The sequence below is a fragment of the Trachypithecus francoisi genome, unplaced genomic scaffold, assembly GCF_009764315.1.
Source record: "Trachypithecus francoisi isolate TF-2019V2 unplaced genomic scaffold, Tfra_2.0 Lachesis_group7, whole genome shotgun sequence".
In the NCBI taxonomy this organism is placed as follows: domain Eukaryota; kingdom Metazoa; phylum Chordata; class Mammalia; order Primates; family Cercopithecidae; genus Trachypithecus; species Trachypithecus francoisi.
Window position 1 is genome coordinate 73,639,211 of NW_022681472.1, and position 14,328 is coordinate 73,653,538.

Here is a 14,328-nt window from a genome sequence, read left to right on the forward strand (position 1 = left end):
TCGCCATTATTAATAAAGTATCTGACTTTTAATACAGTAATATTTAGCATATTTCTCATTCACTCTAACAGTATGGGTATAGTGGTATACATAATCTCCTTTTGCTTGTGAATACTGCTAATATTAAATTCCCATTTCTCAAAGACGTTTTCTTATATGGAGTCTTGCTGATGACGATTTTCAGTACCCTGACAATTTGTTGTTTTTAAATACTTATAGTTTATTTTGTAATCATCTATGCCATAACTAATTACACTTTTTTTTTTTCAAGGAAAGGGGCATATCCAGAAAGGAGATAAGATCGGAAGCCTTTATTTCCATCATTCAGTCACTCACTGCCTGAGACTTAACTTCATTTCAAGTAAGGGGATAATATTTGGCCCCTATGTGTCTTACAAGGGTTTTGTTTTCCCTAAGAAAAAAAATTAGGTAAGATCATAAGTGAGAAAGGAGTTTTTGAATTAAAAATATATACAAATGCAAGTTATAACAATTTTTGTTCTGGATATTTTTGCAGTAGATAGAAAAGTTCTTTGTGCTGTGGCCACCTGCCTAATGCTGTTGACTAGCTGGTAATAGGTGCCTGGGAGTCATTTTGAGGTTACTTAGAGCCTCTTTCCACCACCAGATGGAAGGAAATTGGGCAACTTCTTGAGTAATTGACTCTTCTGACTCACGTTTCTTGCATTGTAACCTGGGTGCTACCCAGGATGAGCAAGGAATTTCCTCTCTGGAGTTGTTTAAGGAATAGCCCTAAACATTCAGCTTCATCTTTTTTTAATGCCTCCTCTAACACTACCTGAGCAGCCACAGAAAAGTATTTGCTGCTGCAGTATTTCAGATCAGCTGAGATATATTTTGAGTATGTACTCTGGGAAAGGCACAGAATACCATTTCTTTACTGAGGTTCTCTTCAAGGATTTACATCCCCCCTTCAAGACCTAATTGGGATGGAGCAATGTATTTAGAACATGATGTGAGTACCAACAAGGAGTCAGGAGACACCTTTTAGCTGTACTTCTTTATCTTTCCCTCCTTGCTTCCTCTGTCTCTGGTTTGCCCTTTTGCATCTCTTCTTTTTCCTTTCTTTTCTCGTATTACTTTCTCTTGATCAATAGACCTGCCATAGCCTTCCCAGATATAAATTATCAGCTTCCTTAGAAGTCCTCGGAATGTGAACAGTTGTAGCCAGTTAGTCCAGGTCTTAGATTCTCACCCCTTGCTGTGTATGTAATTATCCAGGGAGCTTAAAAGGTACTGAGCCATGGGCCCCAATGGAATCATTATTCCTGGGGGATGGGATGGGCCCTAGACCTGGTATTTTCAAAAATTTTCAAAAATGATTCTAACACATATGCAGGTAAACTGGTTGCAGACACTCAGGAAGCAAAAATATGACAAAACTATCCTAAAAGTAAAATAAAATAAGATTTTTGGCTCAAAGTGCAGTAATCCTGTTATCTGGCCACCTTATTTGTGTCCTATTCATCAAATAAATGGATTTGTTTTGTTTTTTGAGAACCACAGAAAGAAAAATTGGTCATGCCCAGGCAAATCTTTCAGGTGAGTTCTACATTTAAGGCAAGTGGCCATAAAACACTTCTACAGCTAATATTTGTTGGGAGTATGTTCTGAGTCATGTGCTATGCAGAATATGTTTACCATACATTGTCTCATTTAATCCTCTCAACAACTCTGAGGCATTATTATTCTTCTGGGTTTACAAATGAAGAAAGAAAGGTTCCAAGCAATTGCTTAACTAGCTCAGCACCTGACCACTAGTTAGAAGTGGAGCTGGGAGATTTGAGTACAAGCAGGTAGACTGCAGAATCTCCCTGTTAATCATCATGTTATATCTCCTTTACACTGTGACAATTAAGGTAAAATTACAAAAATTCATGAGAGCAGTAGTTCTCAATCTTGCCTGCATAGTAGAATTGTTGGGAGAGTTTTGAGAAAAAAAAAATCCTTTGCTCAGGTCATGTGCTCAACCAATTTAATCCATATCTGATATGGTTCTGCTGTGTGCCCATTGAACTCTCATCTTGAATTGTAGCACCCATAATTCCCACGTGTTGTGGGAGGGACCCAGTAGGAGATAACTGAATCACGGGGGCAGTTCCTCTCATACTGTTCCGGTGGTAGTGAATAAGTCTCACGAGATCTGATGGTTTTACAAGGGAAACCCCTTTCACTTGGTTCTTATTTTCTCTTGCCTGCTGCCACGTAAGATATGATATTTGCCTTCTGCCATGACTGTGAGGCCTCCCCAGCCACATGAAACCGTGAGTCCATGAAACCACTTTTTCTGTATAAATTACCCATTCTTGGGAATGTTTTTAGCAGCATGAAAACGGACTAATATTATATCTCTCAAGAATGTGACTCTTGGGAGGCTGAGGCAGATGAATCACTAGGTCAGGAGTTCTAGACCAGCCTGGCCAACATGGTGAAATCCTGTCTCTACTGAAAATACAAAACTTAGCTAGGCATGGTGGCGGGCGCCTATAATCCCAGCTACTCGGGAGGCTGAGGCAGGATAATCACTTGACCCCAGGAGGCAGAGCCTGCAGTGAGCCGAGATTGTGCTACTGCACTCCAGCCTGGGTAACAGAGTGAGACTCAGTCTCAAAAAGAAAAAAACAAAAAATTAGACCCAAGCATTTTAAAAGTGTGCCCCAGGTGACTCCATCTTACAATCAAGGTTGAAAATTACTGGATTAGAGGAATGAGAATAATACAGATGAGAATCATCAGGGAAAGCTTCATGGGTGAAGTGTTGCCAGAACTTGTCCTATGGCAGGCAGAATAATGTTCTCCCTGACCCAAGATGTCCACATCCTAATCCTTGTGACCTTTGAGTATGCTACCTTCCATGACAAATAGGAAGTAAGATTGCAGATGGAATGAAGGCTGTGAATCAGCCGACCTAAAATGGGAAAGTAGCTTGGGTTATCCAGGTGGACCCAATGTAATCTCATGGGCCCTTAATGGAAGAGGGAGACAGAAATGAGAGAATCAGAGTCAGTGGCCTCAGAAGGACTTGGCCCAATATTGCTGACTTTGAAAATGGAAGTGGACTCTAGGAATGCAGGTGGTCTCTAGAAAATGAAGAAGGTCAGGAAGCAGATTATCACCCAGAGAGAGTAACCAGAATGGACACGTTTTGGCCAACATGATTCTAATCCAGTGAGACCCATTTTGGGCTTCTGACCTCCAGAATTATATGGGAAAAAAAATTGTAGTGTTTCATGATGTTATTTGGTGTAGAAAATAAGTTGTATTTTTAAGAATTTGTATGAGACTGTTAGTGTTAATCAAGAATAACTGGTTGAAATAAAAATAATAAAGGTAGTAATGATTTTGAGAAAAAAGTAGTTAAAGCCACTGTTCGTGGAAATTTGTTTCAGCAGGAAATTAGTACAGTGGCTTAATAAAAAGGGATAATTTAGAGAAAATATATGGTGGGAATGAAAAATATGCATTTAGCTACAGATTAGATTTTTCTGTTGAAGCATAGTGTATATTTTGGAGAATTACATGAAGCCCTTGATAGCTAAGCAGAAAAATGTGGTTATAAGAACAGAGGAGGCAAATGTACTGGAGTTTACTAATAACAAGTTATGTTGTGGATCGTACATGTACTAGGCACCTACATATCTGCTCTATGAAATCCCTCTACAATGTAGACATTTGTAACTTGTAGCTGAACCATGATTCAAACTCAAGGCTTCTGGACTCCAGAATTAGTGTTCATTCCAGTTACCACACTGTGTGCCTTTCCTCCTTGCTAAGACCATTTGGAATGCTAGTGATTTTTCTTATCTCCCTGAAGCACATGGCAAGGAACTGTGATCTCACAGAGGACCTCATGGTGCAGAGACAAAGGGTTCTTGTACAAGTTTCTTAGAGGAACAAATAAGTGGTGATAACTAGGATGTCTAAAGAAAATTGACCTGACAGTTACGTGCAAGAAGGATTGTAGTTGGTGAAGCTAGAGGTAGGCAGAACAGTCAGGAAGTTGGACAATAACTTAGACTCCTGAGGGTTTGATCTCTGAGTGGCAGTGGATGTGGGAGTGAAGAGGAGATGAATTCAGGAAACCTTGGGAAGAAAATCAGTTGAAGGGAAGATAACCTGCTTGAGAAGGGCAAAAGAATGGCATAGTCAAAGACATTTCCAGGTTTTCAAGTCTGGCAAGATGAAAAGATGTTTGGTGGTGTCCCTGACAGAACTGGGAGTGTTGGAGAAGGTAAGAAGTTTGAGTGGGTCAGGTGGTGTAAGGTGGTATTACATAATAAAAGGTTTGCCTGGCCTCTGTCCCTGGTTTCTGGCAGGGAGACTCTAAATCCTTGGACCATCCCAGGTGATGAAGAGTGTCTTTGTTATGCTAGTAAGATAACTTATGATAGACTGGTAGATGATTTTGAACAGGGACTGGTCAGCAGAAAGACCAATGATGTTGATTAGAATATTGGAACTCTGAGTTGGCCTGACTTCTGAGGAAAGAGAGGACTGGAAATTGAATTCAATCATGTGGTCAATGAGTTAATCATGCTCATGTAATGAAACTCCAATAATAACTAAAAGGTGTAGCTTCCTGGTTGGTGCACACATTATTGCTGTGCTGTGGAGGTAATATGCTGATTCTATAGGAATAGGTTTTGGAAGCTTTACATTTGGGAGCCTCCCGGATCTTACCGCTATGGATATCCTTTATAATAGAATTGTAATCACAAGTATAATGCTGTTCTGAAGTCTGTAAGTCGTTCTCATGAATTATCAAACCTGATGGAATTGTGAGAACCCCCAATTTGTGGCCAGTCAAAACTGTGGTGGCCAGGGGACCTTCTGAAACCTGTGGCTGGCATCTGAAGTGCGGGCAGTCCTGTGAAGAATTTTGCCCTTACCTGGGAGATCTGCGCATACTCTGACTAGTTACTGTCAATTAAATTTTAGTTCACTCACTTCGGGGTGCAAACAGAATAGGTGGACGTTAAGATGACGTTAATTCCTGTCTGTGGGCAAAATACAGTTATGTGAAACCAGTTTCCACTTAATACTGAGGCAAAAAAAATCAGAGAAAATTAAATGCAACTTTTAAATATTCACTTCTTGATTTCTGATTGACCTCTCTCTGACTTCCCCAATGACTTTTTGGCCCAGTGTGATGGAATGAAATATCAGGGGTTTAAAAGACAGAATTGAGTTCAGATTCTTTGTCAGTTACTTGCTGTGAAATAGCGGGCATATAACTTATTCTTTTTGGATCGTAGCCACTTATCCTAAAATGGGAATATTAATGCCTAATTTGTAAAGCTGTTAAGAGGATGAACATAAAAAGTTAAGCTCTTGGTACATAAGAGATGCACAAAGAATGTTATTTTCTGCTGTCCTTTAAGATTATTTCCAATTGCAATGGTTCTTTCTGAGAGAGATTCTTTTATCCAGATTTATCAGAAGGGAGTCAAAGTGATTGATGTGGCTTCACTGAGCTTTCAGTGAACTCTCTGACTTTGGGGGATATGCTAACTCATCCTCTCAAAAGTCGGTGGCTGTTAGAGAATTTTGTTCTAAGAAGAGTTTTACAATAATTGAAGAATTTGTAATCTCTGCCATGCATGTGAAGAGAAAACATCTCTGCAGTTCCTGTATCAGCTTGGCACCACATTTGTTACTGACTAGCTGAGCTACAGGTGTTTTGTGAATGATCTCAATGGCACCATTGCAAGAGTCATACTATATACGTAAGTGATTTCTCCAAAGAGACCAAACAAGTCTGAAGCCCAGAACGACAGCCAGGCCCTTGGATTTGTCCTTGTATCCTCAGCTTTCCTCTCCTTACTTGCCTTTCTTCCACTTTGTGGTGAGGTGGTTACAGCTGTGAACCAAATAACTGGCATAGTTATCTTGAGGAATGTTCCTGAATCATCACCCTCAAAATGATTACATGAAATGGTTGGGCACCATCTCTTTTGTGAATTTATCTCTCATGAAGAAATGTTAATACATGCTTTAACTATAAAATACTGTGATAGAAACTTGTAGGGAATGTCCAAATAGGCTTTTGAGGTTTTATTCCACCTATTAGGCAGATAGGGAGACTGAGCCCCAAAGTAATCAAGTGACCTGCCCAAGCCGTACTAGTTAAGAGACAGGATTTGAAATCAAATGTCTTACTCTGAAGCCGTTTTTGAAAGACTGTAACTTATTTCTAGGTGGAATCTGCTCCTGTTTTCTTTTTATTCTCAGACTCTATCCGATTTTATTTTTTCTAGACAATTTATTATGACATTTTTTATTCTTTAAATATAGCTTAGTCAACAGAGCTTATTTTCAAATTGTTTGTAAATAATATAGTACTAGATACACCAAAGTGCCAGTCTGCTGGCTTTAAGGTTTTTTGTTGTTGTTGTTGCTGTTTAATACCTAGTTTCAAATTCAGGGTTTGGGTTTAACTGAAATTTATTCTGGAGGTTTCAGCAAGATTTGCTTCTTTTGCCATCTCCTCTTAATAAGCAAATCCTGGAGACTTTCCTTGCCACAAGTGCTTAATGGCAGAGAACGTCTTGTCACCATCCAAGGCATATCCTTTTGAGTGATATATTCTTTTGGCTAGAGAGAAAAATCTGACCCAGACCCCACAAATAGCAAATTTATATTACATTTAAAACCATTACTCCTGGATTCCTGGCTAGTAGATTTCTGTTTTTCAGAATTTTTACTTTTTCTCTTTTGACTCTTGATGTCTTCACATTTCAGGGGTTATACTTGATTTCTGAAGCTTAAATCCAAAGGTATAATCAAAATAGTTAATTGGTAGTATGTATAAAACTTGAGATGGTTGAGACTAAGAGATTAGGCAAATGTGCCCAGTCTAAGCAGTAAACAGGTGTACAAGTCCCAATAAATGGGTGGTGGATGTCAGGGGAAGTCAGCTGCTGAAGCTGTTAGGATTTAATGAAGTGATAATGATGTAATAAATGAGCAGTGGAGGTCAGGGAGAGTCAGCTAATTGGGTCATTGAGATTTAATGAGATGATGTCTATAATTGTCTTAAGTGTAGGGCTGTGCTCCTTGCAAGTTCTCAATAAATGACATTTACTGTGAGTACCAAAGTCAATGAGGGAGCAATAGCAAATCAGTACAAGATGAATCGGTAATCTCTTATTTTTTGACTTTATAAAACATTGCTTTCTAGGAATCTAGCTGGGCCCAGAATATGGGGCTACAAGGAAAGCATTGAATAAATGATGTGATGATGATTATTTTCATTACCATACCAAAAGTATGATAATGGTTATATACCAGTGGTAACCTTGGCATTTAATCAAAGTTATATACCATATACTGTTGGTATATTTAACTTTTGGTTAAATACCAAAAGTATGGTAATGGAAATAACATAGTATCAGGTAAACTGATAAGTACAATGTCAGATTATAAAGTGCAACAATAGATGCATACACCCAAATAGGAAAGACTAGTTTTTCACCACCTTTATTAAGAGAAATGCAGAGTTAAGTGAATCTTAGTTGGACTAATGGGTTCTAAGTTCTACTGCTAGATGTGTAATTTAATTTCTTGCAGATTTATCTGGATCCTTAAAGATAATGCAAAATGATAGTTCCTGAAATTGCCCAGTGAGAATCCCAGCAACCCACTTCTGACCCACAGAATCAAAATCAGCTTGGAAGACAAATTAGTAACCTCTTGAACAAACATCCCAAATGGTTCATATGATCAGTTAAGTTTGAAAAACACTGGGCTAGTTTTACCTAGAACTGGGCTAACATCTCCCCTGCCATACTGTAAAATTTCAAGAGAGTGGAAGTTTTTGCTAGTTAGGAAGCCATTTTCTCCCAGTCCCAATTCCAGAGTAAGAGCTATGGGTTCCACCAGCACACACGCTGTTTCTCTCTCTCTGTCTGTCTCTCTCTCTGTGCACATCTATGTGCTTGTGTGTGTGTGTATGGAATCAATATAGTAATAAGATATTTAAAATTGTTAAATCCAAAGTTACCACCCTCCAAGATGGTTTTGGGTATGGCTGGAGCAAAGTAGGAGAAATGAACAGATGACCTCATTATCTCTTAGAAACCTATGATTCCATGAAAATGATACAGGTTTTATGCATGATTTGCCCTGTTTACCTTGAAATGTCTGAAGTCAATGAGTCATAAAAGACCAAAATTGCTATAGAAATGTCAATTTGGAAGACATCTTTGTTTTAGTTAGAAGGATTTTTGTGGAAATATGACTTAAGCCTTTGTGTTTCAAAAGATGAGGTATATTTCCCTGGGAAAAGACTCAAGAAAACACAAGGAAATGGAAGATTTATTTTCTATTAAATACTTGGAAAAAGACAGAAGTCTCAATCCATTAGTCACAACCAAATGCCCAGTGATGAAATTGCTCCTCTTATGACTCTTCTGGAAAGATTAATGGCTGTTTAATCTGACCCTTCCTTTCCACTCTGTGCTTCCACCTCCAGTCTGAGTTGTCTGTTTACTCATGACAGCTCTAATAGTCAACCACCTGTTTTAATTGTCTCCAGCTTATTTCTGCTCCGATCCTTCGCCACCCCTGTGCCAAAAAAATCTTTCAGAAAAGCTGCTTTACAACTAATATCAACTTCAATAGTTCCCATTGTGTTTATAGATAAATATTATAGAATTAAAGATTCTCAGGTGGATAGCACCTCACAAATCATGACAGTTAACTCCTCAAACCCAAAGATCTGTGTCTGACATTCAAGGCCTTCTTATGTACTCCGTATATTAGTCAAGACTCTTGTTTACAAGAGAGGGACAGAAATCATCTTGGGTAAAAAGGCAAATTCAAAATGATTCACAAAACTAAAAATGTGGAAGAAAAGATATGGCTAGAACCAAGGGCCTGAACATTAGGATTCTTTGCCTGTCTCTTCTCCCTAGTTTCAGATTTCTCTCTCTTTGGCTCTGGCATCTTTAGGTTGAACATCTTTACATCTTTTCATTAAACAGAAAAAAAATCATTTTTAAGTAATTCCAAATGTACAGATCCTAAGAAAGGTCTCTGATTGAATATCTTGGGTTAGAGTTGGGGAAAAGTTGAGAATTATCAGTCCCCATTGGAAATATATGGTTAAGTTGAAAGGATGTGAGAGAGCAGTTTATTAAAAGACAAAGGTATTTAGCAAACAGAAATGAAGGTTTCTGGATAGATAAAGAAATTACTTTTATCTACTACAACCCGCAGTGTATTATCAATCAGCTTCTACAAGCTTATTTTATACTAGTCATTGAATTTTTTTTTTTTTTTCTTTTTGAGACAGAGTTTTGCTCTTGTCGCCCAGGCTGGAGTACAATGGTGTGATCTCGGCTAACTGCAACTTCCGCCTCCTGGGTTCAAGTGATTATCCTGCCTCAGACTCCCAAGTAGCTGGGATTACAGGCACCTACCACCACGCCCAGCCAATTTTTGTATTTTTAGTAGAGACGGGGTTTCACCATGTTGGCCAGGCTGGTTTCCAACTCCTGACCTCGTGATCCACCCATCTCGGCTTCCCAAAGTGCTGGGATTACAGACGTGAGCCACTGCACCCAGCCCTTATTGAATTTTTACACAAACCACATGGATCTAACCAGTGTTTCCCCAACATGTTATATATATTTTTCCTACAAAACCTAGCTGAAGTTACTGCTTCTTGGTCTGTCCTAAGGTTCAGAGATGACATTTGATGACTGTGCCCTGTTTATACAACTCAATTGGCACTAAGCACATACCATCTGGTATTAGTAAACATTCTCTCATGTGTATATCCTGTTTCCCCAGCTAGATTATAACCATCTTCAGAACAGATATATTTAAACTCAGGTAGAGAGAGAATTACTGCTGGCTATTATTAAGGTTAAATCCCTGTTTTATAATTTCCTAGTTTAGGAAAGAGAAATTTGAAACATAACAGCAAGGAAGCCATAAAAATTGGAGCATAGTTGTATTCAACACGAACAATTGGAATTACACTAATTGAACAAATAGTAGCCATTGGGAACCCTTGATCAAGGTAAGAGAATAGTACAAGTTTGTCCCTCAGATTGAGTTTAGGTATTAATTCAGGAAACAACTCTGAAGGTACTAAGTATTTTAGAAAGGAGATATTTCCAGGGCTATCGAGCTCCACATTGGTAAAGAAGGTCTTAGAATTCTCTCCTATCAGAGCACTCACTCTCTCGCTCTCACACACACAAAATCATCTCTATACCCATTTGTAAATAACTTCTGTTTGAGAATAATTTTACACATTACAAATTAAAGCAACCTAAAACTCAATGCTCTTGAATGTAGTAGTGGTTTGCAACTGTATCTCTTGCTTAGAACTATATTGTCTTGAATACTCAAAAAACCTTTTCTTTTCAATAATTAACAAATGAGATTTTCAATGTATGAATCAAAAACTGAAGATAGTCTATTGAATAAGATAATGAAAATAACAAATAAAAATAGTGGACTTCATAAAATGTTTTGCTAACACATCTAGAAGAAAGACTTCAATATTGTTTCTTAGTTTTGATATTTTAGACTGTAATATTAATCCACAAAATATTTCACAACTTGCATAGGTTTCTAGATGAACAAGAGGACACAGTAGATCTGGACTCATGGAAATAATTTTAACTCCAAATCAATCTTTTACATCAAGTCTTTAAACAATGAAATTGACTTGATAAGTTCTGGCTCCCACCCTGGTATGTATAAAACTGGAAAGCGTAGACAGCAAATATTAGTGATGTTCCAAAACTAATGACAGAAAAAATCAAATTCAAGTTCAAAATCATGACTTTCAAAAACTCATTGGAGAACTGAGGTCACAGAACAAATAACAGGCCCCAAATCTATGGGACAGTGACTCTGGGGAGAGAGGAGGTAAAAATGTGTACCTATCTGAGGTTGATACAACTTGACACCAGTAGGAAGAATTCAGTAGACTAGCTGAAAAATCAATATAGACCTAGTATGGGTTGGTGGAACAGCATAGATATCCCTGGGTATTAGAAAAAATGTGGGAATCTGTAGCCTTTTGCGGGATCTTTCTCCATTAACCCATTAAGCACTCAAAATAAAGATCAGAAAGAGTCATGCAGTCTTGGAGAGCAGTCACCCTGCATGAGAGCAACAAATATCACTCGAAAGTGTTTCTGGAGGGAAAGCAAACTACTGACTTTAGGATATTGGTGACCACTCATTGCAGCTGAGGAAAGGGAACAGGATGGAGGAAATAGAAGTGTATTCCTAGGAAGAGCGGCTAGATTAAGTGCGGAGCCCACAAATATAGCCAAGAGAAAGGCAGGAGAGCTGAAAAGGCCACGCACCCCAGGGAAACAGATATACTTAACCTTAATGAGAACAACAGAGACTGTACCTAACACCCTTTACTGTGAAGTTAAGAAGCTTCAAATAACAAGTAACAGCATAATGCCATTGAGAGAGGGATAGAAGAACAAGAATGTACAAAGAGAACCTCTGATGCACAGTTCAAAGGTAGACCTAAAACTCAGAATCAAGCAAACATTGCTCTGGTATATATCCACCGCCCTAGAAATAAGTTGTGTATAGGAATTTGAAATCTGTAGTTCACTGAGTATAACCATAGCAACAACAACAAAATCATAAAACCTGTCCAATTTTCACTTGGATTAAGGCAAAGCCCTCCATTAAGGTTCTAGAAGGAGGAAAGAAAGGCATGCCCATTGCCAGGTATAAAAAACATCTCCCAGACTTTCCTAACCTGCCAAACTTTTAACAACAACAACAACAAAATTATGAGGCATACTAAAAGGCAAGAAAAAACAACACATTCCCAAGTAACCAAGCAACCACTAAATACCTTCAAGACTTACTATAAAGCAAGTGTCATTAAGATAGTGTGGCATTGGTGAAAAATATAGACTTACTAAGTTAATGGAATACAAAACCCAGAAATATACCCGCACAAACATTTCAACCAATTTTTGACAAAAATGCAAAGGTAATTCAAAGAAGAAATGCTAACCTTTTCAACAAATCACACTGGAACAATGGGCCATCCATGTGCAAAAAGAAAAGAGAAGAATTTCAACATATATTGTACAAAAATTAACTCAAAAAAGATGCTATACCTATATTTGAAATGTGAAGCTATGAAAAAACAGAAGGAAATCTGTGGGTCTGCTGATGAGTATGTATATATGACACCAAAAGCACAATTCATTAAAAGAGAAAGATCAACTGTACCAACATCTAAAACTTTTGCTCTGTAGAACACACAGTAAGAGTATTAAAAGGTAAGCCCCAGATTAAGCAACTGTGTTTGTTAATTGCACACTTGAAAAAGGTCTTGTACCCAGAATATGCAAAGTACTCTTAAAACTCAACAATTAGAAGAAAATAAACAATATAACTTAAAAAATGGGCAAAAGATCTTGACTGACATTTCACCAAAGAAGATATATAGATGGCAAATAAACATGGAAAGATGCTCAACATTATTAGTATTATATAATAAACTGTCCTCAATATTTATATGTTAAAGCCCTAACCCTCATCATGTATTTGGAGATGGAGGTTATATGGAGATAATTAATTTTAAGCAAAGTCATAAGGGTGAGATCCTAATCACATAGTACTGGTGCTCTTACAAGAAAGAGACATGACAGATCTCCCTCTGCATGTGCACAGAGGAAAGGCCATGGGCAGACACAATGCAAAGGCAGCCATCTATAAACCAGGAAAAGAGGCTCTGCCAGAAACCAAGCCTAAAGGAAACTTGACCTTGAACTTCTGGCCTCCAGAAATGTGGGAAGTAAATTTCTGTTGTTTCGCACCCAGTCTGTGGCATTTTATTATGGCAGCCCCAGTAAACTAATTCAATTAGTCATTAGACAGATGCAAATTAGGAGCACAATAAGATCCCACGAAACAATGTAAGAATGGCTAAAAAATAAATAATAAAACCTGACAAAATGAGGTTCGAAAACAATGGTCATCTAATGGAATGTTACTCAGAAAGACAAAAGAGCAAACTATTAATTCACATAGCAATATAAATGGAATCTCTAATGCATTTTGCTATGTGAAAACAGTCACAAAAAAAGGCAATATATTGTATGATCCAGTTTATGTAACATTTTAGAAAAGGCAAAATTATAAGAATGGGAAACAGTTCAGTGGTTGCTAGAAGTTGATAGGGGGGCACAGACTAACTACAAAGGAACTACCCAGAGACCTTGTTAGGGTAATGGAACTGTGATGTATGGCAATATGTTGGAGAATACATAATTTTATGCTGTTGTCAAAACCATTGGTTTGCCACAAAAAGTATTTAATTGTATGCAAATTTAAAAAATCATTCAGGTTATAGGTGGATTCTCCAGGATAGAATGTAGACTGTAAGAATTAAGTATAACTATTTCAATATATGACATAACTTCACAGAAGGGGTGAGGACAAAAGAGCTGGTCCAAGTGACTTTGAAAAACGTTTTGAATGCATACTGTCATGCTGAAGATGAAAAGAACTGTAAAATAATACTGTTTTCTAGTTGATAAATTTGTTTCTCACAGAGATACCTGCTAGAAAATCTGAATATACTTTACATGCATCTGTGGTTAACAAATAAATAAATTACATATAATGTGAGCCATGTTACTCACTCTCAGAAGGATGTCACAAAATATCAGGGGGAAGGAGAGTGAAGGCTGGAATGAACCCAGTGACTTATATAGCTGTGTGTATTACATAGAATATATATGTATATAGATATAGAAATAAGTATGTGTAAACATACATGGGTTAACATATATATTATTTATTAGCTCTGTCTACTGAGATGGCCTAGAAGCAGTGATACCTCAGTAGCAAAGAGCACACCTAGCACCTGGATTGTGGTTTTTTAAATACCATTTTAGAATGAAAAGAAAAATGTCTGGTTCTAGAGTTGGGGAAGAAGAAGTGCAAGATAAGCATGGAGAATCTACTAGTGTCAGAAAACACGAAATGCCCAAGAAAATAAGGATGGGGAGGGCCATGTTGAAAGGGCACAAGAGTCAATGGCCAAAGCTGAAACAATTTGAGCAACATAAATAGTGATATTATTGGAATGTAATCCAAAGAATAACATTAATATTCTTGAGTCCATAAGCATATAAATAAATGATTGACACAAATAGGAGGAAGAGAATGAAAGCACTTAAATGTAGGGGGCATGAGGGAAATAAGAAAATCCCCATTAGAAATTCACAATAACAGTTGCTGCAGGCAAGATTGATTGATGAATGCTAAAATTAGTAGAAGAATCTTTAAGGAGAA